At 64.6% G+C, this 25,827-nt stretch overlaps 1 protein-coding gene across 20 annotated transcripts in view; it reads left to right on the top strand.

Annotated features, from left to right (window-relative positions):
* Nucleotides 1-25,827, top strand: part of RBFOX3 (RNA binding fox-1 homolog 3) — a 135,037-nt gene that overhangs the window by 41,000 nt on the left and 68,210 nt on the right. For 14 of the 20 annotated variants that reach the window (XM_071816596.1, XM_065852112.2, XM_071816594.1 and 11 more), the window contains one exon: nucleotides 22,573-22,689. The exons of 5 other annotated variants lie outside the window; for them this stretch is intronic. The gene's annotated coding sequence lies outside the window, so the exon portion shown is untranslated. Of the gene's footprint in view, nucleotides 1-20,341; nucleotides 20,435-22,572; nucleotides 22,690-25,827 lie in introns of all 20 variants that reach the window. One more of the 20 variants, XM_071816587.1, reaches the window with a different exon arrangement.

Here is a 25,827-nt window from a genome sequence, read left to right as displayed (position 1 = left end):
GCTCCCGTGGGTTTGTGTCGCGGTGCTGAGGCTCCCCCGCCCCCCCGGCCGGCTCTCCGCGGCCCCGCTGCTGCCATAGCCGAGGAGCGGCTGTGCCGAAGGGACAATGGGTCTGTGCCAGCGACGGGACGTGGGGGAGCGCTTTGTGCAGGCCTCACTGGAGCCGGGGGGAGCCCGGGCCGGTTGGGTTCGGCGCTGTGCTGTTCCCGTGGTGGACGGTGCACAGCTCAGCTGTAGCCTTTGTTGTCACTTCTGCTCCTGGGTATTTATAGCTGACGAGAGCCGTGCCCAGCGCCTGCCTCCAGCGCCGCTCCTCTGCGCCCCGGTGCCTCCGCGCCCCCCCTGCGGCCAGCGGGGTGCACTGGGCTCCCACTCGGGGGTGGCTCCGCGCCGGGGGCGCTCTTGGCCAGGTCGGCAGCGGTGCTGGGTCGTACTGGTGCTTGTGCAAAGTGATGGTGGTCTTGTGTGTGTCTGGACTTGCATTTATCCTGAGGCATGGCTTAGGTTGTGGGCTGTACGGTGGGGTTTGGGCACACGGGCTTTGGGAGCATCCTGGTCCCCTCCCGTCCTCTGGACCTGCTGCACAGACCCTGAGAAGCAGCCGGGGGCCGCAGGGGGTTTCTTCCCCACGGGGTCCGAGCAGCCCCTGCCCGGGCCCATGGGATGCAGGGCTGGCACTGCCACCTCTCCATAACCTGCCCTTGATTTAATGCCTCGTCTAGGAGCCTTTCCCTTCGGGATTAATGGCCTTTTCGTCCCAAGCCTGTGTGCGTTCCTCTGATGTTTTGCTACTGAGTAGACGTGGGCAGGGGAGAGTCGGCTGTTAGATTGGGTGATCGGCAAGAGAAGCAATCTCTGGGAGGCCATCAGCTTGGATTAAGCTTTGTGAACTGGGATGTGGGATAATCACCGTCCTTCATTTCGGAGAGGTAAGAAACAAGTCAGCTTCTTTATGGACCATGATTGCTGTTGCAGGAATCGCTTCCAGCCCGGCCGCGCGTCCCTGCCCGCCGCGGGAGGGGCCCCGCCGCCGCCTCGCTGTTCGCACAGCGTCCTCCCCTTCCCAGCCTCGCGCCGGCGGGAGGTGCGGAGCATCTCCCGTCTCCTCCACAGGCACCCTGCTCCTCCTCCTCCTCCTCCTCCTCCTCCTCCTCCTCCTCCTCTCCCCGCGTGCAGCAGCGGTGGAAGGCTCAGCCCTGTGAGGGGGGGAGCAGGGCTGGCGGAATGCGAGTGGGGCAGCGGGCTGGGGCGGGGTGCGGCTGCCAAGCCCCAACCAGCCGAGCTGGGCTGGTGGGGCTGGTGGGGCTGGTGCAGCCGCCGCGGCCGCGCCGGGGAGATGCTCGCGGGCCCACGGGGAGGAGAAAGCGTTCTGGACCCGCCGAGTGGAAGGCCTCCCTTCCCTTTTGTTTGCACTTTTTTTTTTTAGATATCTGAGTGCTTCATTTTCCAGAAGCTGTCATTTTACATAAACCTCTCAGCGAGGTACATCCATTCCCACTGCCAAAATCTCCATATCAAACACTTGTAACATGCCGCCGAACTGACAGCCCTGACTATACACGCTCCGTGGCTTTACAAAGGGATGCTGCGTCGGTGAAGGATATAAATACACGCATTGAAATGACACGCAGCGCGCTCGCTCTGCCGCTCGCTCTGCCGCTCGCTCTCCCCTGCTCTCTTGCTGCCCAGTTAAAATTCATCTGCAGCCTCGGCACAGGCGCCCGCAGCCCTCCCGGCTGCACCCGGCGCTGGCCGGGGTGGGGGTGCCGGGGGGCGGCTGCTGGGCTGCACCGCGCTGCGGCAGTGGGTGCAGGGCTCGCCTGGTGCTGCGGCAGCAACCCGGGCGTGGGTGGGGGGCAGGAGCCCCCGGCAGCGCCGCTGCTGGTGCGGTGCCTGGGAGCTGAGCGCTGGCTGAAGTGGCCTTGGCACTGGGATGCGGGATGCGGGCACTGGGATGCGGGCAGCAGGATGCGGGCAGCGGGATGCAGGCACTGTGATGCAGGCAGGATGCTCCTGCCTGTCAGGCAAGGGGCTGAGGTTCCTGTGGTGAGGGGGCCGGGCCACCATCGAGAAGGAAAACAGCACTAACGTGCTGGAGCAGAAAGGGCTCCTCCATCCCTGTAAAGCACCTGAGTTTGCCTTTTTCAAAGGAGATTCTTTTCTTCTGGGTGGAATTCAAATCCAACCCCAAATCTCTGTTTCTTTGCAAGGGAGAAGGAAGGAAATGCGAAATCCACCCCACGTCCCCCTGACTCTGTGTCTTGCAGCTGATGAGCAGAACCAGTGCTGCCCGTCCTGGGGTTCCCTCTCTCCTCTCTGGAGCGCGGTTGCTGCCGTAGCTGATGGTGTCGGAGCCGTGGCCGTGAGCGCCGCTCGGCTGTGCCCCGGGTGAGATGCGGTGACCGGGGAGGCCCCGGGAGCTGGAGCTGATCGCAGGGGAGGGGGCCCTGCTGGAGAGCTGAAAACTCCTGCGGCCCCTTCCCCGGGGCCACCCCGTTCCTCCTGCAGCTGGCCGTGCCGCGGGGGCTGGTGGCCGGTGCTGGTGGCCGGTGCTGGTGGCCGGTGCTGGCCCTGTGGCTGTGGGTCAGGAAGGGCACAGCGGTAACCGGAGCTCCGGGCACCGGGAGACGGGGCTGCGTAGCTGGGGGAGCAGTGGCTGAAATCGTGGCGAGTGGTGGCAGCAGCCGGGGTTCTCGTGGTTCCAGAGCGGAACTCGGGGTCCGTGGGCCGCGCTCCGTGGCTGTGGCTCCATGGCAGGGCGCGTGCTGGCCGGCGGCTCCGGCTTTTACCGGCAGAGTGAGTGCCCCATCGTTTGTAATGCTACTCTTGGAGGTTTCTGCTGCTCTTACAGGCAGGAACCTTGATGGGGGAAATGTGAGAGTTATTTTTTTAATGCAATATCATTAAAGTGGTTTTTAATTGAGTTCGTTTCAGCAAGTTCTATGATAAATTTTTAAGCGCCTCAGCTTGGAGAGGCAGGTCTGCCCTCGGCTTTCCTGCTTCTCGCGTGAGAGAAGCGCCAGGACCTGAAATGTTTCTGGTGTGTCCTCGGGAATCCTCCGAGACCTCTGTCCCCAGCGCAGGGGCAGCCTGGCGCGTGCGTGGGGGGGCGCGTCCCCAGAGCGCCCGGCTCCGCTGCCCGGGCTGCTGGTGCCGAGGGACGCGGGGGTGCTCTGGGCCGGGTCTCTGGAGACCCAGGCTCGGCCAGGCGCGGGTCCAGGGAGGGTTTGCGTGGCTCCCGCCCTGGGAAGGTGTGCGGGGCTGGCATGGTGGGCGCCCGGGGCTGCATCGCCACAGCTGCTGCGGAGCCGGGGGGGCGCGGGCAGCGGCGGCGCAAGCTGCGGTGCCATCTGCTGCCCTCGCTGCCAGATCGGCACGGGCCTCGCGTCCCCAGACTGCTCTTGTTGGGGGAGAGGAGCGCACCTGGCTGGCGGTGCGGGGCGAGCGCCCGTGTTTGCACCGGGGCCGGTGGGGCCGTGGGTGACGGAGGCAAAGTTCATGGACGTTCATCACCAGCGATGGGAAGTTTTTGTATGTGCTGATTAACTGCCTCCCTCTGATGTGACACGGCAAGATAAAATATGAGCGACTGCATTCTTTGACTTAAAACTTAATTAAAACTATATATCAAAACCGTGAGACCCTAGGCTTAATAAAACCTGATAAAATTATACTAATACACTTCAATTTCAATCCCAGGCTCCCTGATGGAAGAGCGTGAGAGGCTGAACCCATAACTAGATTAGAAACACCTCCTATGCAATATTTATGGTGCTGTCCTGCTTGAGATGCATGGCCTCCGAGGAAGACTCTGGCACCGTGATGAAGAGGAGTTGTCAGCACAGCTTACATGTAAACAGGAGCGGGGGCAGGATGGTTGGGGACGCTGCTGGCAAGGGGACAGTGACCCCGGGGCTGCGCGGGCCCTGGGCTGGGCTGGGCTGGGCTGCAGGAGGGAAGGATGTGCACCGGCCCCATCCGCGGCGCTGCTGGCCCAGCACCATTTGTCGGGGCAGAGGGAGAGGCCGTGGGCTCCCGCAGGTGCGTTCTGCCCCAGCCGTGTTCTACCGCAGCCGTGTTCTGCCGCAGCCGCTGGCTGCTTCACCTTCGCAGGGCAATTATTGAGGCAGGTGCTGCACGTTGGATCGGGGGCTTGAGCCAGAGCCCTGGGATCAGGAGCGGTGGAGGAACCGAGCGCGTGCAGGAGCGCGGCCGTCCCGGCGGGGGTGGCAGCGCTCTGGCTGCTGGGGTGGTTTCCCGGTGGGGGCCCCTCTGCTCCCATCAGGAATCGGCAGCAGCACCCAGCCCCTGCGCTCCCCCAGGCCGGTTCCCCGGAGCATCCCCGCTCAGCCTTTCTCTGCCAGCCTCGTGTCCCCCAAATCTCCCTTTTGGGCTGAAATGTCCCAGGTTTGTGTCTGCCAGGGGCTTCGGGCAGGGGGCAGGTGTCACCCCGCGCTGTTCGGTGAGGTTCGGGGTCACCATGGGCTCGGCGCAGCTCAGCGGCTGCGGTGCCACCGGCGCGGGACGCGGCTCTGGCAGACGGCTAATGTGGAGCATAAATCCTGCTGGAGACAGGGTCGGTCAGAGGGAGGCAGGACCAGCAAAGCATCGCGGGCAATGAGGCTCTGTCCTTTGAGGAGGAGCTGGGCTGTAATTACAGAGGGAAGGGAAAACAGGCAGCGGTGCTTTACGGGGGTGGGCGACCGCGGGAGCGCTGCCAGAGCATCCCTGCCCCCGTGCAGCCGGTGCTGTGGGCTCCGGTCCTCGCCTGCCACATCGGCTGCTGCCTCCGCGTCCCTCGCTGCCAGCTTTGTCCCCCACACAGCGCATCTGGGGGCCAGGGCCGCTCTTCGGTGTGTCTGTGTGCATCCTGAGCCCTGTGTTCTCGGGGTCTGCAGCGGTCGCAGCCGGTGTTGCGGGGATGGTTCTGCTGCTTTCTGCCCCTTGGGCTGCACCCCGGCCCGTGGGCCGGGCGGGGGGACCCGTCTGGGGGAAGGGCCGGGGGGCTGGGAGCCGGTTCCCATCTCTGCCCACCCGGTGGCTCCTTCCCCAGGCTTTGCCCGCTTTGCTCCCGCTGCCGTCCCCGTCCCAGCGCCTCGGGGACGCAGCGCGCGCTGCTCCGGGAGCTGTATTTTCAGAGACTGTGGGGGATGTTGTGTGTGTAAAATTAGCACTGCCTTGTTAGTCCTTTTCAGGCTAATTCGGAGTGAAATGCTTTAGCAGCGGTGGGCTAATTCTATCAGGAGAACAAGAACTAATTAAATTCACTCTGACCATCAAGCAGTAAATTATTTATACCCAGACAGATGCAATCTCATCTCCAGCATCCAGCCCCACTGAACCTGCATCCTCCCCGTGCCGGGGCAGGGGGCAGGGGGCAGCGGGGGGGCTGGGGAAGCAGGTTTGCTTTGCTGCTGGTGCCAGCGCTGTGCTGGGACCCTTTGCTTGGCCGGCGCTGGCGGGGGTGCAGCGCTCTCCTCCTCCTCCTCCTCCTCCTCCTCCTCCCCGGGAGGAAGGCCGAGCGCCATGGGAGATGAGGGCAGGTTCATGCCCGTGTCCGTTCCCCATGCCGGTCCCTGCGCTGCTGGGTCATCCCGATCACGGCCGTCCCCACATCTCCCCGTGGTGCGCAGCCCAGCTGGGGCACACGGAGGTGTTAGCGTCTCCCGAGGGGGTTATTTTGTTGGGTGTCTGACCCGGTGCCTGATTTGATCGTTCCTGTGTCTTGGTGGTACCGCGAGCTTTGGCTGCTTGGAAGCTGCAGTTTGCTGGAACGACTGCTGAGCCGAGATCCCTCTCCTTCTCTGAATCGAAAGGGAAGAGTGAAAGAGAATTTCCTGATCCTTCGGGGAGTTCTGAAGGATTCCAGCAACCGGGGAGACTGCTCCGGTTGGGGCCGCTTAGAACAGCCTGTTAAAAATTATCAGGCGATCATTTCTGCTCGAAGGACACAAGGCAGTAATTGCGGAGCAGCCCAGAGGGTGCGATGTGGGGCTGGTCCTGCCCTGGTCCCACAGCCGAGGGGTGGGAGGAGGCGATTTTGGGCTCTCACCGCGCTGCCTAAGGTGCCTGGGGAGACGTCGGCCGTCACCCAGCCGTGTCCTGGCTTTCCGGGTGCGGAGGAGCAGCCGGAGCTGCCCGGAGTTGCGCGGGGCCGGCTCCGGGCTCTGCTGTGCTCGCCCCGGTACTCGGTAGCTCAGAGCTGATGCTTTCCATGACAAATGTATTTTTCCGTGATACTCGAGGTGAAGGTGCAGGCAAAGGCTCCGACGAGCTCACGCGTGGTGAGGCCCCTCGGGTCGCTCCTCTCCAGCTGCGCGGTGTTTTGGGATGGTTGAGCCCAAATGGTGTTTGCGTTTGCACCGGCGATTAATCTCTGCAGCAGGGGAGGGAGCTCCTGTTATGAATCAGGCTCGTAACTCTCAGCACACATCTTTCCAAAGCCCCGCTGAACTATTAATCCTCGCGGCTCCCTGGGGTAGGGAGGATGGAGGGAAATGTCACCTTGTGGCAGGAGAGCGGTGACAGCGGCCACCAGCCAGCTCCGTCCTGGAGACGGCTTCTGGTCTCCAGATCACTGCCGTGGACCATGTGGCCTCACAATTGATTTAGAAAGGGGAAAAAAAAAAAGGCAACTGCTTAGCTGTGGTTTTGCTGCTGCTGAGAGGACAGATTTGCCTGCTGGCAGCGCTCTGCCGCTAAATGGATGAGCTGTTCAAGTGTGGGTTATGGGTTTAGGATCGGCCTGGCTGTGCTGGAGCAGACGCGCGGCGCTGAGCCCAGATGGATGTGCGGCCAGCGCTGCGCCCGGGGCTCTCACGCTCCCCTCGGTAGCGGCAGAAGGTGGGGCGGGGGAGCCCTCCCGGCGCTGATCACCTGGCCAAGGGCAGGAGCCTCCTCCAAGCTCGTGTCGGTGCGCGGGGGCTCGGCCGGGTCCCTCTTGGCTGCGTGAGGGGCGCTCCTGGGGGGACACGATTCATCCCGTGACCCCCGAGGCTCACGTGTGCGTGGAGCAGGACGAGGGAGCGTCGCCTTGTGCCCGCCTGCGGTGCCGGAGCCGCCGGAGCCACTGGGCAGGGGCAGCGGTGCAGCCCATCCGACAGCACTCGTGTGGTGCAACAAATGCAAACATTTAATTATTTTTATTTTATTTTCCATTTTTGACGTTGCTCCCCAGCCCCTCTATCGCGCTCCTTGTTAAGCTGTTAAATCACTCCATTTATTTAGTACGAGCATTGCTGAGAGCTCATTTTTATCTTGGTGAAAACCAGACTTGCTCATGGGCACATAATGAAATTGTATAAATATACCCTTAGCTGGGAATCTAATTTATTTTTCCTGTTCATTATGGGGTAGAAGGCCATTATGAGATGTAGAAGTTTTTTTTTCCCCAGTGCTGGAATTGAAAGGCTGGTGCGGGCTCTTTTTATACTGATGATTTTGTCCTGATTCAATTTAAACCTGGTTAGAGCTCAAATACTGTAGCATAATTGACAAAGATCGGTGTGGGTTGTAATGCTAATGTCTTGTCTGCCGCTCCGGCTCCGGTGAACGGGTTGGGAGCCGCGGCCGGGCCGGCACGAGCAGCGCGCAGGAGCCGCCCGGAGCGGCGCGGGCCTCGCGCGTCCCATCCAGCGCCGGGGGTCGGCGGGACGTGCGTCCGTCCGTTTGTCCGTCAGCGGGATGGAGTTTTTTACTCTATTGATATTGCTGTAAAGTCACGTTTATGGAGCTATAATTAAGCGGGGCCATTTAGCAGGCAGCGTTAAGTGCTGAGCAGATTTACGGCACGGTTCAGCCTTCTGCGGTGTTGTATTTCACCGTGAAGTACACCGGGTTTTTATGTGTTCTGCGATTGTGTTCGTTTGACAGTGATTAGTACAATGGGGGTTTCCGGGGTCTTGTCGCCAAGCTAAGGAAACAGCAATTACAGGCCTGCTGCAGTATCGCTTAATTGCATCCATTTGCAGCGACAGGAGCCGGGGTGCAGGGGAGCAGCCGATGGGGCGACCCCGGCCCCGCACCCCGTCCTGCCCCCCGCTCACCCCGTCCTGCCCCCCCCCGCTCACCCCGTCCTGCCCCCCCCCGCTCACCCCGCTCACCCCGTCCTGCCCCCCCCCGCTCACCCCGTCCTGCCCCCCCCCGCTCACCCCGTCCTGCCCCCCCCCGCTCACCCCGTCCTGCCCCCCGCTCACCCCGTCCTGCCCCCCGGCTCACCCCATCCTGCCCCCCGCTCACCCCGTCCTGCCCCCCGGCTCACCCCGTCCTGCCCCCCCCCCGCTCACCCCGTCCTGCCCCCCGGCTCACCCCGTCCTGCCCCCCGGCTCACCCCGTCCTGCCCCCCCCCCGCTCACCCCGTCCTGCCCCCCGCTCACCCCATCCTGCCCCCCGCTCACCCCGTCCTGCCCCCCGGCTCACCCCGTCCTGCCCCCCCCCCGCTCACCCCGTCCTGCCCCCCGGCTCACCCCGTCCTGCCCCCCGGCTCACCCCGTCCTGCCCCCCCCCCGCTCACCCCGTCCTGCCCCCCGCTCACCCCATCCTGCCCCCCGCTCACCCCGTCCTGCCCCCCGGCTCACCCCGTCCTGCCCCCCCCCCGCTCACCCCATCCTGCCCCCCGCTCACCCCGTCCTGCCCCCCGCTCACCCCGTCCTGCCCCCCGGCTCACCCCGTCCTGCCCCCCCGGCTCACCCCGTCCTGCCCCCCGCTCACCCCATCCTGCCCCCGTCTCCCCGTCCTGCCCCCGCCTGGGCTGGTGCTCGCGCCCGTGGCTCTGCGGGTTTGTTACCGGGCAGGAGGAATCAGCATCTCCTGTGCAGGCTCTGGTGGCAGCCGTGGTGGCTCCTGCGTGCAGGCAGCTGGAGCGAAGGCACTGCTGCCAGGGGGCTGTGGAGTTTGGGGTGCCGGGGAGTTTGGGGTTCCTGGTGCTGGGGAATGATGATGATGAGCTCTGGGGGCTGGCGATGCTTCACCGGCATTGCCCAGCACTGGGTGTTCTCCCCACGGCTGTTTCAGCCGCGGTCGCTGCCACCGTGTGACCCGAGCTGGCTGCTGGTGGGGCCGCGGCGCCCGTGTCCCTCCCCCGCGCTCGGGAGCCGCGTGGCCGGGCCAGGCAGGGCCAGCGCCGCAGGCAGCGTGGGACCGCGGAGCGAACGGATCAGAGGGCGAGAGTGCCACGGGTGAATTTGCAGCGGTGCAATTAGAGCTGACCTCGGCATGCGCTTGTCAGCCTTTCCTTTGAACTCCCTCCCCAACGGCTTCCCTGAGATCTAGAGATTTATCGCTCAGCCCTTCACCATCCTGATAAGTTGCGGTGAGGGTTTGCAGAGCGGTTAATAGAAACCCAGGGCAGGCTGTGCTAGAGCCGCTCTGAGCATCAGGAGTTCCCGTGTCTCTTGCGGGCAGGTCCTGCCGTCCGGCCCCACGGGCAGGGCTGGGGGCGGCCGTGCCGCCCTGGGGACCGCAGCACCTGCAGCACCCGCCTGCAGAGCCGGGCAGGGTGTGGACGGGGGTCCCTGTGCGTGCCCCTGTGCGTGTCCCGCTGCGGGACGCGGGTCCCTCGCCTGCTGCCCGGTGCAGCGGAGCGTGGCCGCAGGCTCGTGGCCGCGCTGCCCCACGCGTGGTGCTCGCGCCTCTCTTGGCGGGCGGGGATGGGGCTGGGGAAGGGCAGTCTCGCTCTTGCCCTTGCTATGTGCGCTTTCCCAACGCGCTGCAGGAATCAGATGGGCTTTTGCAGACTAAGAGGTGTTAAATGGCTCTGAATACTCTTCACGCTGCAATATCTCCACCACAGCGTTTAACTGAGTGCCACAGAAATGCCTATAAATAAATGTAATATGCCAGTGCCAGTACCCTCCTACGGCATCTTGGAGCTTGCAGGAACATCGACGAGTGGCTTGTGCTCAGGCTGCAGCTCCTGCCCTCTCTCCCTGCTCGGGCCCCTCATTTTTCCCCCCTTTCTCCCCCAGGTCCAGCCCCCTGTGTGCTCCCCCGCAAGGCCAGGGCCGTGTGCTCAGCTTGCAGGTGAGCTGTTGTTTCAGGTGTCCCCGCTGCTCCCGTTGTCCCCAGGCGCTGGGCCCAGCTGGTGCTGGGGCTGGGCGCTGCACCCATCTGCACCCGGGAGTCGCCCAGCAACCGCCAGGAGTGAACGCGGGTGTAGGAAATGGGAGAGAGGACACGGAGCGTTTCGTGGCTGGTTGTGCTGTTCCTGCATCTGTATTTGTGTCCAGATTCCTTTGCGACTTGAGATTCGTATGCACTAAAATAGACGGATTTCCCACCAGACTGCCTTAAATCTCTGACATATCAGGCTTTGGGTCCAAGCAGACAAGATGTGCGTGTTGTGTTTTATCTGTTGCAAAAGGTGCTTTTTTGGTTGCTGGTGTGCAGAGCTGCCTCCTGAGAGGTGCTGCCGAATTCCTTCCACGTTCCCTTCCCGGAGCTTTGTTAGAGAGAAAAAACAAGAGGGCTGAGCAGAGGGAGGAAGGGAAGCGGTCAGCGCTGGGTGCCGGGCGCGGGTGCCGCGGGGTGTCCCCCCACACAGCCCCCTCGCTGCTGTGGCCGCAGGGCAGGGAACGGAGCTGGCTGTCCCCGTCGGTGCTGTCCCCGTCGGCGCTGTCCCCGTCGGCGCTGTCCCCATCAGTGACCCTGCCAGGCCGCTCTGTGTGCCCAGGTTGGTGTGGGGAGGCTGCGGGGTCCCCTGGGACCCCCTTGTGCTGAGCAGCCCCCCCCGGCCCTCTCTCGTTCAAGGGAGCCTTGGGGCCTCGCTTAGGATCCTCAGCCAACTGCGATCCCTAAATAGGATCCTCAGACTCGTCACTTGACTGCCTCTTCAGTGCTGATGAGCCACTCTGATGTTACTATTTAAAATCCTAATTGCTTTAATCAGCTCGCCTTTAGCCACAGCTCCGTGAGCGGGTCCAGGGGCTGAGAGCTCTCCTGCTCCCCTTCCGCTGCAGCCCCCGCGCTCCGCAGCTGCACCCCGGCACCGCCGGGACCTGCGGCACCGCCGGCACATGTGGCGGTGTGGCTGGCCATGGGGTGACAGGCTGGGGCATGGCGCTGGGATGGGTCACTGTCCCCGGAGGTGTTTGAAAGATGTGTACTTGTGGTGCTTGGGCCCGTGGTTGAGCAGAGGATTTGGCAGTGTTGGGCTGACAGTTGGACCCAATGATCTTGAAGGTCTTTCCCAGCCTAAAGGATTCTCTGGCTGGATGGCGATGGATGGTGATGGGATGGCTGCAGAGCTGAGCGCGGGTCTCCTGGGGAGGGGGAGGACAAGGACTTAAAGAGATGAGGAGCAAAGGAGCTGCTGTTGTATGGGCTGAAAGCTGACAGTGCTCTGATGAGATGGGAATTCCCTGTGGCCTCTCTTGTATCTCCCTGGACCCACCTTATCCCCATCAATTCCCTTCCATGGTCAGAACATCTGTCTGGTGGGACCAAGGACCCCCGTCCTGCTCCTCCTTCCCGTGCAGCCAGACCCAGGAGAAGGGGCACAGCGCTGCCACTGAGGGACCCCTGCCCCTTTGCGCTTCTCTTGGTGGAGCAGGCGCAGGGGGTCCCCAGGGCCGGTTCCCATCCTCTGCTCGAGGCTCCGTGGCCGTGGAAGCCGGGCTGGGCAGAAGGGGGTTGGCAGCAGGGGCCGGGTGCCGGCGCTGGCACACGGGCAGGCTGCAGGAAATGAGCAGGAAGCTGCCTGCTGTGGCAGCGCTGCCGCCTTCCCCGCCGGCGCTGGCGGGCGCTCCGCCGCGGCTCCTCCGCTCCTGCCAAGCCCGGCAGCATGGAAGGCGTTTGCCAGGGGACGGTGCCGGCACCCTGGGTGCCAGTGCCAGCTCTCAGGGGCGGGCTGCCCCTTGCCTTCTGTTGTGTTGCAACCCGGCTTCTCCGGGGCGGTGTGTCCCTGCAGCCCCTGTGCCAGCGCGGCGCGGGCACCTGGCTGCTCCGGCCTCCACGCTGGTGGCCGCGGGCAGCTGACCCCACATTTCCGTGCTGGGTTTGGGGACAGAGCGGTGTCCCCCGGCCCTCGGGCTCGTTGCCTCCAGCTCAGGGCCTGCTCGCCGCTGCTGAGCGGGGCAGGGGCTGGACAGGTGACGCGCGGCAGCGGCCCCGGGGCGGTGTTGTCCCAGAATATCCCTGGGTGAGCAGCAAACCTCATACAATGGGTTGCACAACTCGCAGCAGACTTCCCGGGGAGCGAGGACATCTCCGCATTTATTCAAGGACATCCCTTCTCAATTAAATCCCGGCATGGGCTAAACAAATGGGCTGCTGAGATCAAAGCGGCTTTTTTTCTTTCCACTCTTTTTTTCCCCAAATCATTGAAAAGATGCGTTGGAGGGAGAGCGATGTGCTTGGCTTCCATTTGCCTGCTGGGTAGGAGAAGCTTCCATTAGATCCACGTAAAGGCATTTGCTTGCATTAATGTAGAAGTGGAGAGATTGTAAGTGTTGGTTTGGGGGTGATAGACCTGGGAGGCCACGGCGGCTTTGGATGACCCCGCCGATGGGGGGCTGCCCGTCGGTGTGGGTGACCCCGCCGATGGGGGGCTGCCCGTCGGTGTGGGTGACCCCGCCGATGGGGGGCTGCCCGTCGGTGTGGGTGACCCCACTGATGGGGGGCTGCCCGTCGGTGTGGGTGACCCCGCTGATGTGGGGCTGCCCGTCGGTGTGGGTGACCCCGCTGATGGGGGGCTGCCCGTCGGTGTGGGTGAGCCCATCCTGCACTCAGAGATAAGTCTCCAATCGCCGCCTCAGCCCCGCGGTGCAGCACCTGCCGGCACCGTGCCGGGGCCCCTTGCGGTGGTGCCCGGTGCGGGGCTGGAGCCCACACGTCCCCCGCTCCGCCTCGGGCTCCCCGGGGATTGATGGTGTCGTTAACGTGTCAGGCTGGCCGGGGCCGGCCCCGCTGCGGGCCTGGATTTACGGTGGAATCTGCCTGGGTGAAGGTTTTATGGCAGCCGTTAAACAGCCGAGCGCACGCCGGGGCGGCTGCGCGGGGCCCGGCCGCGTTTACTGCCGGTGCGCCGGGGCCTCCTCTCGCAATCATCGTTGGTGATGGGGGTCGCTGCCCTGGGCACCCCTGGGCTGGGGGTGGTGCCGGGTCCCCCAGCTGCCCGGGGGCGTGCTGGGTCCGGCGCCGTTCGGGGACGTGCAGCCGCGTCCCCCGAAGCCGTCCCGGCGCAGTCGGCACTGCCGGCCTGACCTCCCGCTCCCTCCGTCACGGATCCCTCTGTTCAGAAATCGATCCCTTTGCCACCAGCCCTGTCTCCTTTTTCCTTTTAAATGGTGTCACTCTTCTATTTCCTGGCCTAATAGATTTTTATATAATCACTACAGTGCACTTTTAAAGAGCGATAGATCACGTTCATTGCTTTTCCCCGTGATTAATTTCCCATAATAGTCCTCTGTAACACCAAGGCAAAGAGAGGAGAGAGAAGAAAACCCCCACATTATCCACTTTGTGCTCAGAGTATAAATGAATTAGATTTAATTCTTGTTTAATTGTTTCCATAGCTCAGCCTCTGCGAACTTTGCAGGATAATTTATTTTGCGGTCTTGGGGAAAAGAAGGGAAGAAAGTCCCTGCAGCCGAGCAGTCTGCCAGTGGATGGTGGTTAATTACTGCTGATAGCCTTATCTGCTTGTAATTACCGGAGCCGTGTTGGGTGCGCTCCCTTTGCGCGCCCCGGGTCCATCACGGAGGAGCCGCGCGGGTCCGAAGCTGCGGCTGAGGTGGGGGCGTGGGATGTTCTCATGCGTTTGCTCGTCCAAAAGGTGTGGGGGCCCTGGCTGAGGAGCCGCTTGGCTCGGGGGACACAGCTGAGCAGCAGCGGGACCGCGGCTCAGGCGGAGCTCGGCCCCGCGGGGGAAGGGGCACAGCCCCAGCGCTGAGCCTCTGGCATCCTGCTCCGGCCGCTGAGAGCCAGAGCGGGGAACGGCCCGGTGGCCAGCGCTGGAGGGACCTGGCGGTGCAGCGCCTGCCCGCGTGCCGCTGCCTCTTGCACCAGGAGCTGCTCTGGGTGTCTCTGCTTGGCGGGTCTGCGCTGGTGCCCTCCTCTCCATGCACAGGCTCCTCGGCTCCCCAGGAGTCGTGTCCCAGCTCCTGGGCAGGGGCCACGGCGGCAGCTGCAGAGGATGCTCCGGGAATGGCTGCCCAGCGTCCTCCCCGCCCATGGCCCCGGGGCCCGTCCTGGTCCTGCCCTGGCGGGAGCATGGGAAGAGCAGCGGGGACGGAGCCCCCGCGCATCCTCCTTGCCCATTAATCACCGGCTGCGGGGGCATCGAGCCCCTGCTTAAAATGCACTGACCGTGCCGAGGTGAGAGCAGGAGCTGAGAGCGCCTCTGCTAATCTGCTCCCTCGGAGACGGGCTACCTTCGGCCTGTTAATCAGTTGCAGTAATTACAATCCCAACTTTACATGTGGAATGTTAATTAAAGGACAGGGCGCAGGGACCCGCAGCCTGGCAGCGAGCGCAGTGCTCCTCCCTGTGCCCCGGCAGCGCCTGGCCGGCTGTGGGCAGCTCTGCTCTGGGTTCAGGGCTCAGCGTTGTCCTTCCTGGACCTCGTGAAGTCCCCCTGAGCGGCAGCTCCGTGCCCCACAATGCGCAGCCTGGTTGCTGGGGGGAGACCTGGCTCTCCGTCCCGCGCTGGAGCCCTTGGCGGGCGCGTGGCTGCGCCGGGAGCTGGCGGTGCCGGCGTGTGGGCGCTGCAGCCCGGGGTGCTGCCTGCTCTCGGGGCAGGCAGAGCCGGTCCCCTGCCTGCTCGCTGCCTCTGCAGAGCCCTGCGCCATGATGCTTTGAGAAGCATCTGACCGACACCGAGCTGCAGTTGTCCCTTCCCTGTCCCTGAGGACTGTGTGACGTGCTGTCAGCCTCTGTCGCCTCCAACTCTGCTGCATCCCTGCCCTTGGCTGCACTTGCCTGTCCCGGGGAGCCCCGCGGTGCTGGGGCTTTGGAGGGGGTTGCAGGAGTCCCAGGTGGCTGAGAGCTCGGGCACGAGGCCGGAGCAGATCCGGCTGAGCCCCCGGGGTGCTCCTCGCTCATCCCTGCCCAGGCCCGGCGAGGTGTGAGGGTTTGGTGGAGGAGGGAGCGGGGGCACGGGCACCCTCGCCGGCAGCCGCGGAGGTGGGACCGGCCCCGCCGCGGCCGGGGAGTCATCGAGAGCCCGGTCAGCAGCAGCCGGGAGCGGCGCTGAGCAATCTGCTGGGGCGGCAGTGCCCCGGATTATTGCTGCCAGCAGCCGAAGGAGAGCAGAGCAGAGGCGTGAGCTGAGAGGAATGACAAAGAGGGGAAGGGGAGGAAGGAGCCCTGGGGGAGGAGGAGGCTGGATCCGTGCCGCAGGCAGCGCGGGGCGCTCCGGCAGCGATGCGTTGCTGTCCCAGCGCCTGCCTGCTCCCCTCCCGAGCGGGGTGCGGGTGTCCCAGCTGTCCCGTCGTGTGTCCTCTTGGCCTCGGGTGCCCTGTCCCTGGGCAGCCCCCTCCCCTCGTCCCTGGGGCTCTTGAGCTCCTTTTTGTGTCGCTTTTGTTTTCCCGTGGGGAGGTGGAGTTGCCGGGTCACTCGGATCTCGCGCTGTCGCTTTCCCATGGGGTTTTAGCCAGGTTCACTAAAGCTTTTCTGTCTCCTTGTCTCCACGGGTCGTAAATCTGGGGCTGGTCTCGCCCGGCGCTGGGCCGTGGCCAGTCTTCAGATGGTCCGGCTTCTCGACATGAGGAATGCTTCTCCTGGCATTTCTAACTCCCTCCCATCACCGGCGGCGTTGGAAAGGGCAGGGGGGAGGACGCGTGCGCTGCGGCAGCCGCTCCGAGGCAGCGCTGGGAGGGCTGGCGAGGTGCGGAGCTCCGCGCGGTGCCGGCACTGGCTCTTGGGTGGCTCCTGGGGGTTCCGTCATCCCGCCTGTCCGTCCCGGAGCCTTCGCCACCGAGGAGCCTCGGCAGCATGAGCACCGCCCAGAGGTGAGGGAACCGGGCAGGCGCTGTGCCGGCCAGGGCGACCTCCCACCCGCGGCACAGGCGGGCGCTGGAGCGGGCGATGCACCCGCGTGTTGCCGCTGCAGCCGAGTCGCGCTGCGGTGCGGCTGCTGGTGACCCTCAGAAGCGGCTGTGTCCGTTGGGGGCGGCACCGCGGTTGACGTTGCTCCCAGAGGAGCTGTGTCTGGTATTTGCTCTGCAGGTTTGGGATCGCGGGTGATGCCTCAGGACCTTGCTGGCCCCGAGCGGCTGGTCTGCAGTCCTGTCCCGGGCTGCCGCAGGCACGGGACGGAGCACGAGCGTGGTGGGAGCCGGAGCGGGGCTGGGCGCCCTGCGTCCCATGGGGCAACTGGGGCTCTGGAGACGTTTTATCGGGGGGTGGCTCAGGTTCTCGTTGCTCAGGACAGCCCCAGCTCTGAGCTCTGGAGGTGCTGCTCCAGGCTGGGCTCCATCGCTCTGCTCTGTGTGATCTGGAGTTGCAAACCTTAAAAAGGCAGGAGCACCAATGTTGCGTTTCCAGCTTACCCGACTTTCTTTGTGTTTGGTCTCAAATAGCTGCTCCTGGTGAGCTGCCTGGAGCACCAGCAGCTCGTGCTGGAGGCCTGGACGCGCCTGGCGGGGCTCATGGTGCGCGCCGCTGCGGGCCGTGGCGGACCTGCTGGTGCCTCCCTGTTCACCAGCCTACCAAACAGCCCCTCTCCTCCCTCGGGTCTGCTCTGTGCTCTCTCTCCCCCTTGTTCCTCAGGTACCGTTTCTCAACCATGTTTTGGTCACGCAGGAGGTGGCTTGTGGAGGTCATAGTGCTGTTCCCAGAGCTTCTGTCAACACGGATCCCACTTCAGGACGCCCTCATCCCTCTGTCCTAGCAAGTGCTGGCGTTGCTCCATGCGGCTCCTTCCTCCTGGCAAAGCACCCGCGGGATCACCAGGAGGGACACGCCGCGGTTTTCTGTGCTCCCTCCGTGTGCCCCTGGCTGGTGACCACGTCCCCATGTGGGTGGGGGACGCCTCCTGCCACCTCCCTGAGCCTCCTGTGCTCCAGGGCCCCGCGGGCGGCTCCTGAGGACACGACCGTCACGGCGCTCCCGCCCGTGCGCCGGTGCCGTGGGGTGGCCGGTGCAGGACCCGGTGGCACTGGTGGAGTTGTGTGGCAGAGCGTGGCCCGGCGCCCTGGGCAGGCCCTTTCTGCAGCTGCTTTCTGTGCAGTTCGAGTTTCTCCACCTCATTCATTTTAGGGATTAATTGAAGTGTTTCTCCTCCATCCTTCCCCCATTGTAGACAGCTGCACGTGGCTTTTAGGGTTGTGCTTGTTTACATCAGTTCTATTGACATTAATGGGTGTTTGTTTTAGGGAAAACAACAGAAAAGTGTTGGTTGTGTCCCACAGCTGCCACCCCTGCCCTGTGGGGGCGGAGGCTCCTGGGGGTGCCCTGGACACCCCCTGCCCAGCTGCCTCTCGCCCACCATAGTGGGGGTGCAGACCTGGGGTGGGTGTTGCTGCTGGCCTCCCGTGGGTACCGCTGCCGGCCTCCCGTGGGTACCGCTGCCGGCATCCCTTGGGTACCGCTGCCGGCATCCCGTGGGTACCGCTGCCGGCATCCCTAGGGTACCACTGCCGGCATCCCTAGGGTACCGCTGCCAGCATCCCTTGGGTACCGCTGCCGGCATCCCTAGGGTACCACTGCCGGCATCCCTAGGGTACCACTGCCGACATCCCTTGGGTACCGCTGCCAGCATTCCTTGGGTACCGCTGCCGGCATCCCTAGGGTACCACTGCCGGCATCCCTTGGGTACCGCTGCCGGCCTCCCGTGGGTACCGCTGCCGGCATCCCTTGGGTACCGCTGCCGACATCCCTAGGGTACCACTGCCGGCATCCCTAGGGTACCGCTGCCAGCATTCCTTGGGTACCGCTGCCGGCATCCCTAGGGTACCACTGCCGGCATCCCTTGGGTACCGCTGCCGGCATCCCGTGGGTACCGCTGCCGGCATCCCTTGGGTACCGCTGCCGACATCCCTAGGGTACCACTGCCGGCATCCCTAGGGTACCACTGCCGACATCCCTTGGGTACCGCTGCCAGCATTCCTTGGGTACCGCTGCCGGCATCCCTAGGGTACCACTGCCGGCATCCCTTGGGTACCGCTGCCGGCCTCCCGTGGGTACCGCTGCCGGCCTCCCTTGGGTACCGCTGCCGGCATCCCTTGGGTACCGCTGCCGGCATCCCATGGGTACCGCTGCCGGCATCCCTTGGGTACCGCTGCCGGCATCCCATGGGTACCACTGCCGGCATCCCGTGGGTACCGCTGCCGGCATCCCGTGGGTACCGCTGCTGGCATCCCTTGGGTACCGCTGCTGGCCTCCCGTGGGTACCGCTGCCGGCCTCCCTTGGGTACCGCTGCCGGCCTCCCGTGGGTACCGCTGCCGGCCTCCCGTGGGTACCGCTGCCGGCATCCCGTGGGTACCGCTGCCGGCATCCCGTGGGTACCGCTGCCGGCCTCCCGTGGGTACCGCTGCCGGCCTCCCGTGGGTACCGCTGCCGGCCTCCCTTGGGTACCGCTGCCGGCCTCCCGTGGGTACCGCTGCCGGCCTCCCATTGGTACCGCTGCCGGCCTCCCATTGGTACCGCTGCCGGCCTCCCTTGGGTACCACTGCCAGCATCCCGTGGGTACCGCTGCTGGCCTCCCGTGGGTACCGCTGCCGGCCTCCCTTGGGTACCGCTGCTGGCCTCCCGTGGGTACCGCTGCCGGCCTCCCTTGGGTACCACTGCCAGCATCCCGTGGGTACCACTGCCAGGTGGCCTCCACTGTGCAAGGAGCAGCACCCTTAGATGGGTGGGTGGGTTTTGTCCCCCCGGTCCCGTGCCGTGGCAGCGGCAGGAGCGGTCACTGAGCGGCTGGGTTCACCACGCGTGTTTGCCGGAGATAAACGCCCCATCTCGGAGCGGGGCTGCTGCCAAAACCTGCCTGTGCCAGGGCCAGCGGGTTTCGTTCTCTTCCATCAGGAGGTTGCATGGGTGAGAGTGTTTAAGAAGAAGAAGAAAGAGAAAGGGGCGGGAGGCAGTATAATTACTTTTTCAAATGGCTCTGAGCTGCTGGATGCCTTTAGAGTTCCCTTTGTGTTCCCGCGGGTCAGGCTGGGCAGAGCCCGGCCCGGAGCGCTGCGGCGCCGGCCGCCTTTGTCGGCGTGTCTGCGGTCACGGTTATTAGCCGGGATATGGAGACCCAGAACCTCAGATCTTCTGTGCGGCTGGTGGGAGAAATAAGCAGAGCTGCCTTATCACGCTCATTTAACTGGTTAATACATCTTCAGAGCAAATAATGCAGTCTGTGGGTGAATTGCTTAACCAACCTCATTACTATTGTGCATTTAGCAGCTTGGAGGAAGATAATACCTTTCAGGTTTGACCCAATTTTAGTTTTTGTTGTCATAACCATGGAAAATCGACCTTCAGAGACCCTCAGCAGTGAGCCTGAATAGGAAGTGATTTACAGCAAAAGTGCTGTGCGGAATACTTAATGCACTTGTGCAGAAAAACAGGCTGCACTGGCGGGCTGGCACCCCCGTGCCCCAGCGGGTGCTGCCGCCCGGCTCCTGGGCAGTGCTGCCTGCGCGGGACGGGGTCTGCGCCGCCTCGGCTGAGCCGTGCTTTTGTCCCATGGCCTCGACATGCTCCCCGTGGCCTCAGCGTGCTCCCCGTGGCGGTGCCGTGCACCCCACGAGCACCCTTTAGCGCGTGTCCCAGCCCGGCCGCTGGAGCCTGCCGGGGCCGGGCCGCGATGCGCTGCCGGCCGGACCTTGCCTGGACTTCCCTCGCCGCCGCGTGCGGGTGCTCGGCGCTGCCGGCCCGGTGCTTTTCTGCAAGCGCCCTTCGTCCGCCCGGTTTGCACCGTGGGAGGCGGTGACAGCCCCGCCGCGGCGCCGGCAGCGTTCCCCGCGGGTGAGATGTCACCCGCGCCTGGCGGGGGTGGTTCCCGTCCCTTTGGTGTCGTCTGTGGCAGGCAGAGACTTTCCCAGCTCCGGCAGCGGGTTTGCGTGGGACCTTCCTCTCGCTCAGACGAGGAGGAGGGTGACGGGAGGTGACAAGCCTTCCTCCCCTTTCCCCGAGGCAGCTGTGAGCGCAGCTCTGCCGCCCGAGCGGGGTTGGCGCTGCTGCTGCGCGTGGGTGGTCCCCGCGGTGCGGGGTGCAGCTCACAGCGGAGCTGGGGGGCCCTGGCAGCGGGTGGCGCCCCCGGGCCGGGCGGCTCCCCCTGCTCCGTGGGCCGGTGCTGGCCAGGGATGCGCAGCAGGGCCGTGCGCTGCTCCCTCCTCTCCCAGGGCTGTGCTGGAGGGGGGCACGGAGCAGCAGCTGGTATTGGATCGCTTTAATTCTGCTGTTTTGCAGCTGAAGGAGAAGCTGTTCCCTCAGCGCAAGAGTTGAAGCTCTTTAGCCTTCCTCTGTGTCACCTCTATGGCCATGGATACCTCCAGGTCTGACGTAAGTGAGACTCGGGGAAAAAACATCTTCTGTTCAGCACAAAAATCCTATTACCGAGTGCCGTGTTCTGCCGCACAGATACCGGGCTCGGCGCAGATAAGTGGGCAATAGCTCGTGATCGGGGCTGGAGCAGGAGCTGTATCTGGGGCTGCACAGGCTCGCCGTGCTGCTCCAGCGTGTTTGCTGCCGAAAGGAATTTCCACCCATCCTCTTCTCTGCACCCACGGGAAAACCAGTGCGAGTGTTTGCTCCCACAGCCCCCGCCGCCCCCTCCAGCGCTGCCCGGCTCGGGGGTTCTCTGTCACCCCACTGCCAGGGTGACATCCCACAGACCGCCCCGAGCTGGGGCCGAGTGTCCTCCTGGGAGCGTCCCTGGCGCGGGGGCAGCGGCGGGGGCTCAGTTCCCCAAAATGAAGGGGCGCAGCCCCGGTCCTGCCCCCTGCAGCAGCAGCCGCTGGGCTGGCCTGGGGACTGCGGGGGCTGCGGGCAGCTGCCGAATCCTTCCTCTGCTCCCTGGGGCGCAGCTGCCTTTGATAGAGCCTCTCAGCCTTCCCGGGCTCGGCTCGCAGATCTAATCGCGGTGTTTTACTGTGCAGTAAAAGCCTGCTGGTTCCTGGGGGAGATGCCCTGCGGGGTTCGGCAATCCGCTCGCACACCCCTGCTGGGGCTGCCGGCTCTCCCGGGGAGGCTGCTCCGGGGGGGCTGCAGGGGGGGCTGCAGGGGGTGCTGCAGGGGGGGCTGCAGGGGGGGCTGCCAGACCCCCACTGGCCCCACGCCACCATGGGGAACGTGCCAGCCGCATCCCCCCAAACGCACGTGGGTTTGCTTTTCAAAATAGAAGGTGCTGAAAAAATATTACTGTGTGCATCTTGTTTTAGGGAGGCTGTTGGGTTTTCCCCGCGTTTATTGCGTCCTGTGCTTGCTGCATATGCACGGTTGGTTGTGTTTTGTTGGTCTTGTGTGGAAGCTGTAGCTCAGTGAGTTTCTGTTGGAAATAGGGCGTCCGGGAGGAGCCCCCGGGCTGCCCCGCGCTGGGCTCGGGCAGGAGCTGCCGTTTCGGGGGTTTCTGGGTGAAGTTCTGTGCCTTGTGAGCTGCAGGAACTCAGCTGCATGTGCTAATCAGGAGCAGGAGCCTAATGAGCAGGACTAATGAGGTGGAGGGGGAATTCCAGCAAGTCTGGGGAGTTCCCGCGCTGTTTGCAGGTTCTCTGGGGGTTTTCCGCAGTCTGTCCCCACAAGCGGTGGTTGCTGCCGTCGCGGGGATGGTGCCGGTCCCGGCAGCGTGCTCGGCGTGCCGCGGTGTCTCAGAGCCCGACGGCTGCACCGCGGAGCTGTCGGCTCCTGTCGGCGCTCTCACCTCTTCCCCACAGCTCCTGCGCTGCTGGGCTGGGCTGTCCCCATCCAGCACTCACCGCGGCGTTTGCCAGGGCGCTGCTGGGGATGCTGGTGGCTCCGCGCCGCCGGGGCCCAGGGCCTCCCCGGGGATCGCTGCCCGGGGGCTCCCGGCTCCTTCACTTCTTCCCTGGTGGCTGTGGCTGGTTTGAGGGCGGGAGGGCGAATCGTAATCCAGACCGCTAAGGGCATTTTCTTGTTTTTATTTCCTCTTCTCGTTGCTCTTTAACGAGCCGACCTTGGGGGACCTTGAGAGGCGCTCCTGCAGCTTTGCTCTGACTTATCTCCGGCCTCTGCCCCCTATTCCGCCGAGGGGATAAATCTCGGCTCCCGGCGCGGAGCCCGTCCCGCCGCGCGGTGCAGGCGCCGTAACTCACGGCGGGCGGGGGTCGCGGGGTGGACGTTGCCGTGATGGATGAGCTGCCCGGGGAAGCAGGGAAGAACCTCCCGTTACAGCGGGGACAAGCTGTTAAATCATCTCCCGTTCGACCTGGGCTGGGGAAAACCAAACCAGAGCTGCTGCCGGTGATGTGGGACGGCGGGCTGCCTCTGAGGAGCCTTTGGGGAGAAGGGGTGGGTTGGGGTATTTTTTCCCTTTAGAAGAAGCCTTAGCCTTCCTCTGCCTCCATCCCCTGCGCCCCGCTGAGCCCAGGGCTCGCGCTTCAGAGGTGCCAAGCTCTGCCGCATCCTCCTCCGTTAGCAGCGATGCCTACACAGGAACCGGAGCCTCTGCCTCTCTCTTCCAGGCTGAGCAGCTGCTGCTGTGAGACCCCGACAGCTCTTCCCGACGGCTCCAAGGGGCGAACACGAGCGTGAGCTCCCACCTGCGTCCGCAGCACCAAGTACCAGCTTGTGGCCTCCAGGTACGTTGCTGCCACCGCGCAGCCCCGGTGTGGGGGAGTGGAGATGGTTTTTGGTGGGGGGTGAAGGTGCTGCTGCCCCTGGGCCGCACCAGAGGCAGGAGCCTGTGGTTCACCCCGCGTGGGCTGCGCAACGGCACGGGGAGCAGAGCCCGAGCCCACCCGCGCTGGCACAGGTGCCCGAGGCCCCGGCTCTGAGCTGACCTGGCGAAGGGAAGTGTCACAAGGAGAAGCCACAGCTCCTCTGGTCCTCATGGGATGGGGCTGGGGGGAGCTGGTCCTGCCCCGCGGGTGGGTCCCACTGCTCCGGGGGACTGTCCCGGCCATCGCCCTCCTGCTCGCAGCAGCGGCAAAGGGTCCTGGGGTGCACGGGACCTCGGTGTCCCCAGGCGTGGCCAGGGGAGTGCGGTGCACACACACAGCGGTGCACACACAGCCCTGTGCGCACACACACAGCGGTGCACACACACAGCGGTGCACACACAGCCCTGTGCGCACACACACAGCCCTGCACACACACAGCGGTGCACACGCAGCCCTGTGCGCACACACAGCCCTGCACACACACACACAGCGGTGCACACGCAGCCCTGTGCGCACACACACAGCGGTGCACACACACACACAGAGGTGCACACGCAGCCCTGCACACACAGCGCTGCGCACACACAGTCCTGCACCTCACAGCCCACCTGGACCCAGCAAGACCCTGCTCTTGGCACAGACTGTGCCACAAACCCCACTGTGCCTGCTCGTGTGGTTTCCGTTTGGTCGGAATTGAACCTGTCCCCATCAGTTCACGTTACATGGACTAAAAGTCTCACACTGGCACCAGCCTGCACCAGGAGCTTGCACCAGCCTCGTGCATAGTTGGAATATAAACCTCGCCAAGGCAGCGTGACTTTCTCCTCCAGACGAGCCGCCGTCCCTGTTTACCCCAGTGCTGCAGGTACCCGGGGGTGTGGGCGGCTCTTGGGGGGGCTGCAGCAGCGCTGTCACAGCTGCACCTCCAACGTGACAGCTGCGGATGGGAGCGGCTTGGGGACAGGCTTGGGGACAGGCCACACGGCAGAGGCTGCCGCTGCGCACACCTCCTGACCCCGGCTGCTGCTCCCGAACCCCCGAGCCAGGACCGGCCCCGGCTGCTGCTCCCGAACCCCCCAGCCAGGACCGGCCCCTGGCTGCAGCGGGAGCGCCCGGCGGGGGAGCCGGCGAAGCCCCAGTCCCCAGAGTGTGCTCAGAAATCATCAAACAGGGAGCGGGATTTTGAGAATCCCCGTCCCTCGGCGGGGGCAGAGGTCGTCCCGAGCGGGGATTAGAGGAGCCTCGCCTCTGCGAAGAGGCTGTGCAGATGGATTTCCCCAGCTGCATTAATCAGTTTGAAGGCAGCGAAGGCAGCTGAGCTCTGGTATCACCTTGAAGCTTTTTTTCTTGTCTTTTAGAAAACTTTGGGTGGATGTTATTGCTCATGAACGCGAGGGGCTGATCATGCTGGGAAGGAGCAGGCGTCGTGTGGGCTGGCACTGTTATGCAAGCTTCCCACATGCCGCTCTGCTGGTGCACACTGTTCCAGAACAACAGCCCGTGCCTCAGCCCCGCGCCCACCCCCGGGGCTGCCGGAGCACCGCGGCCCGCGCTGCCCGCATCACCCGCATCACCTGCATCACCCGCACTGCCCGCATCACCCGCATCACCTGCATCACCTGCATCACCCCCGCTGCCCGCATCACCTGCATCACCTGCATCACCCGCGCTGCCCGCATCACCTGCATCACCTGCATCACCTGCATCACCCCCGCTGCCCGCATCACCCGCATCACCTGCATCACCCGCATCACCTGCATCACCCCCGCTGCCCGCATCACCCGCATCACCTGCATCACCCGCGCTGCCCACGCTGCCCGCATCACCCGCGCTGCCCGCATCACCCGCATCACCCATGCTGCCTGCATCACCCATGCTACCCCCATCACCCGCGCTGCCCACACCACACTCCTGCTGCATGCAGCCTGCGCCTGCATGGAGCTGTGAGCCCAGCGGGTGCACGGGGTGGGCTCGGCCATGCTCCGATTTTCCAGAGCCAGCTTTTCCCCTGCTGCTCCCTCCCCTGCCCGTAAACCTCATCCCCGAGAGCCAACCCTTGCCGGTGCCTGTGTGGAGCCTTTGGGTTGTGGTTGAACCTCAGAGGAGGGCGCGGGGCCGGCGCGAGGCTTGCTCAGGGGAGCGCCGCGGTGCGGAGCCCCTCAGTGACGGCCCCGTCACCCCAAACCTGCCGCAGCGGCGTGGAGCTGAGCAGTGAGAACCAGCTGACAGGGGAGCCCTCCAGGCACTTGTGTTCCAGCGAGGGGGAGTGCGAGATCCGCTCAGACATGAAAGGCTGCGCAGCTCCGTCCCCAAAGCCGCGGTGAGGAGGAGGAGGAGGAGGACGGGGGGGTGCGGCTGCACGGGGGGGTCACCCCGGGAGCGCCCGGCACCGGGATCGCGCTCCCCCCTCCCCTCCCAGCCAGTAAATTAGGTCACACTTGAAAGTCAGTTTCTTGGCTGTGGATTTAATTTGGCTTTTCCAGGCTAGTTATCATATCAGAAATTCCGGGAGATTTATAGAAAACACGCCCGGGGAGGCTCAGCCGGTGTGTAACGAGATTTGTGCCGATTTCCTGCTGTGAGCAGCTCCAGTGTGCGCGGTGCCGCGGGCAGAGGGGCGGGCAGGGCTGGCAGATGTGGGCAGAGGTGCGGGCAGGGCAGACAGATGTGGGCAGAGGGGCGGGCAGGGCAGACAGATGTGGGCAGAGGTGCGGGCAGGGCTGGCAGCCCTGCGGGAGCCTCCCGCGTGGGTTGGCCCCAGGACGCGGCAGTCCCGGTGGTGTGTGACCGTCACCCCGCGGCTCTCCGGGGCGCAGGAGGACCCCAAACGCAGACACCCCCTGGCGCGGGTCCCCAGGCCCGGCTGCGTTCCCCGTGGCCGTTTGTCACTTGTCTTCCCGCACGTGCTCGGCGTGCGCGATGCCGAGCGGGAGCCCGTCCCGGCGGTGCCGGCACACGAACCACAGGCAGCAGGCGGTGCCGGTGGCAGCGGTGGCGTGAGGACCCGCAGCCGTGGGCTCAGTGCCGGAGGGCAGCGCTGAGGGGTCAAGGAGCCAC

Source organism: Patagioenas fasciata, chromosome 18, assembly GCF_037038585.1.
Source record: "Patagioenas fasciata isolate bPatFas1 chromosome 18, bPatFas1.hap1, whole genome shotgun sequence".
NCBI classification, from domain to species: domain Eukaryota; kingdom Metazoa; phylum Chordata; class Aves; order Columbiformes; family Columbidae; genus Patagioenas; species Patagioenas fasciata.
The sequence above is the reverse complement of the archived record's forward strand: the minus strand, read 5'-3'. Positions and strand labels throughout refer to the sequence as shown.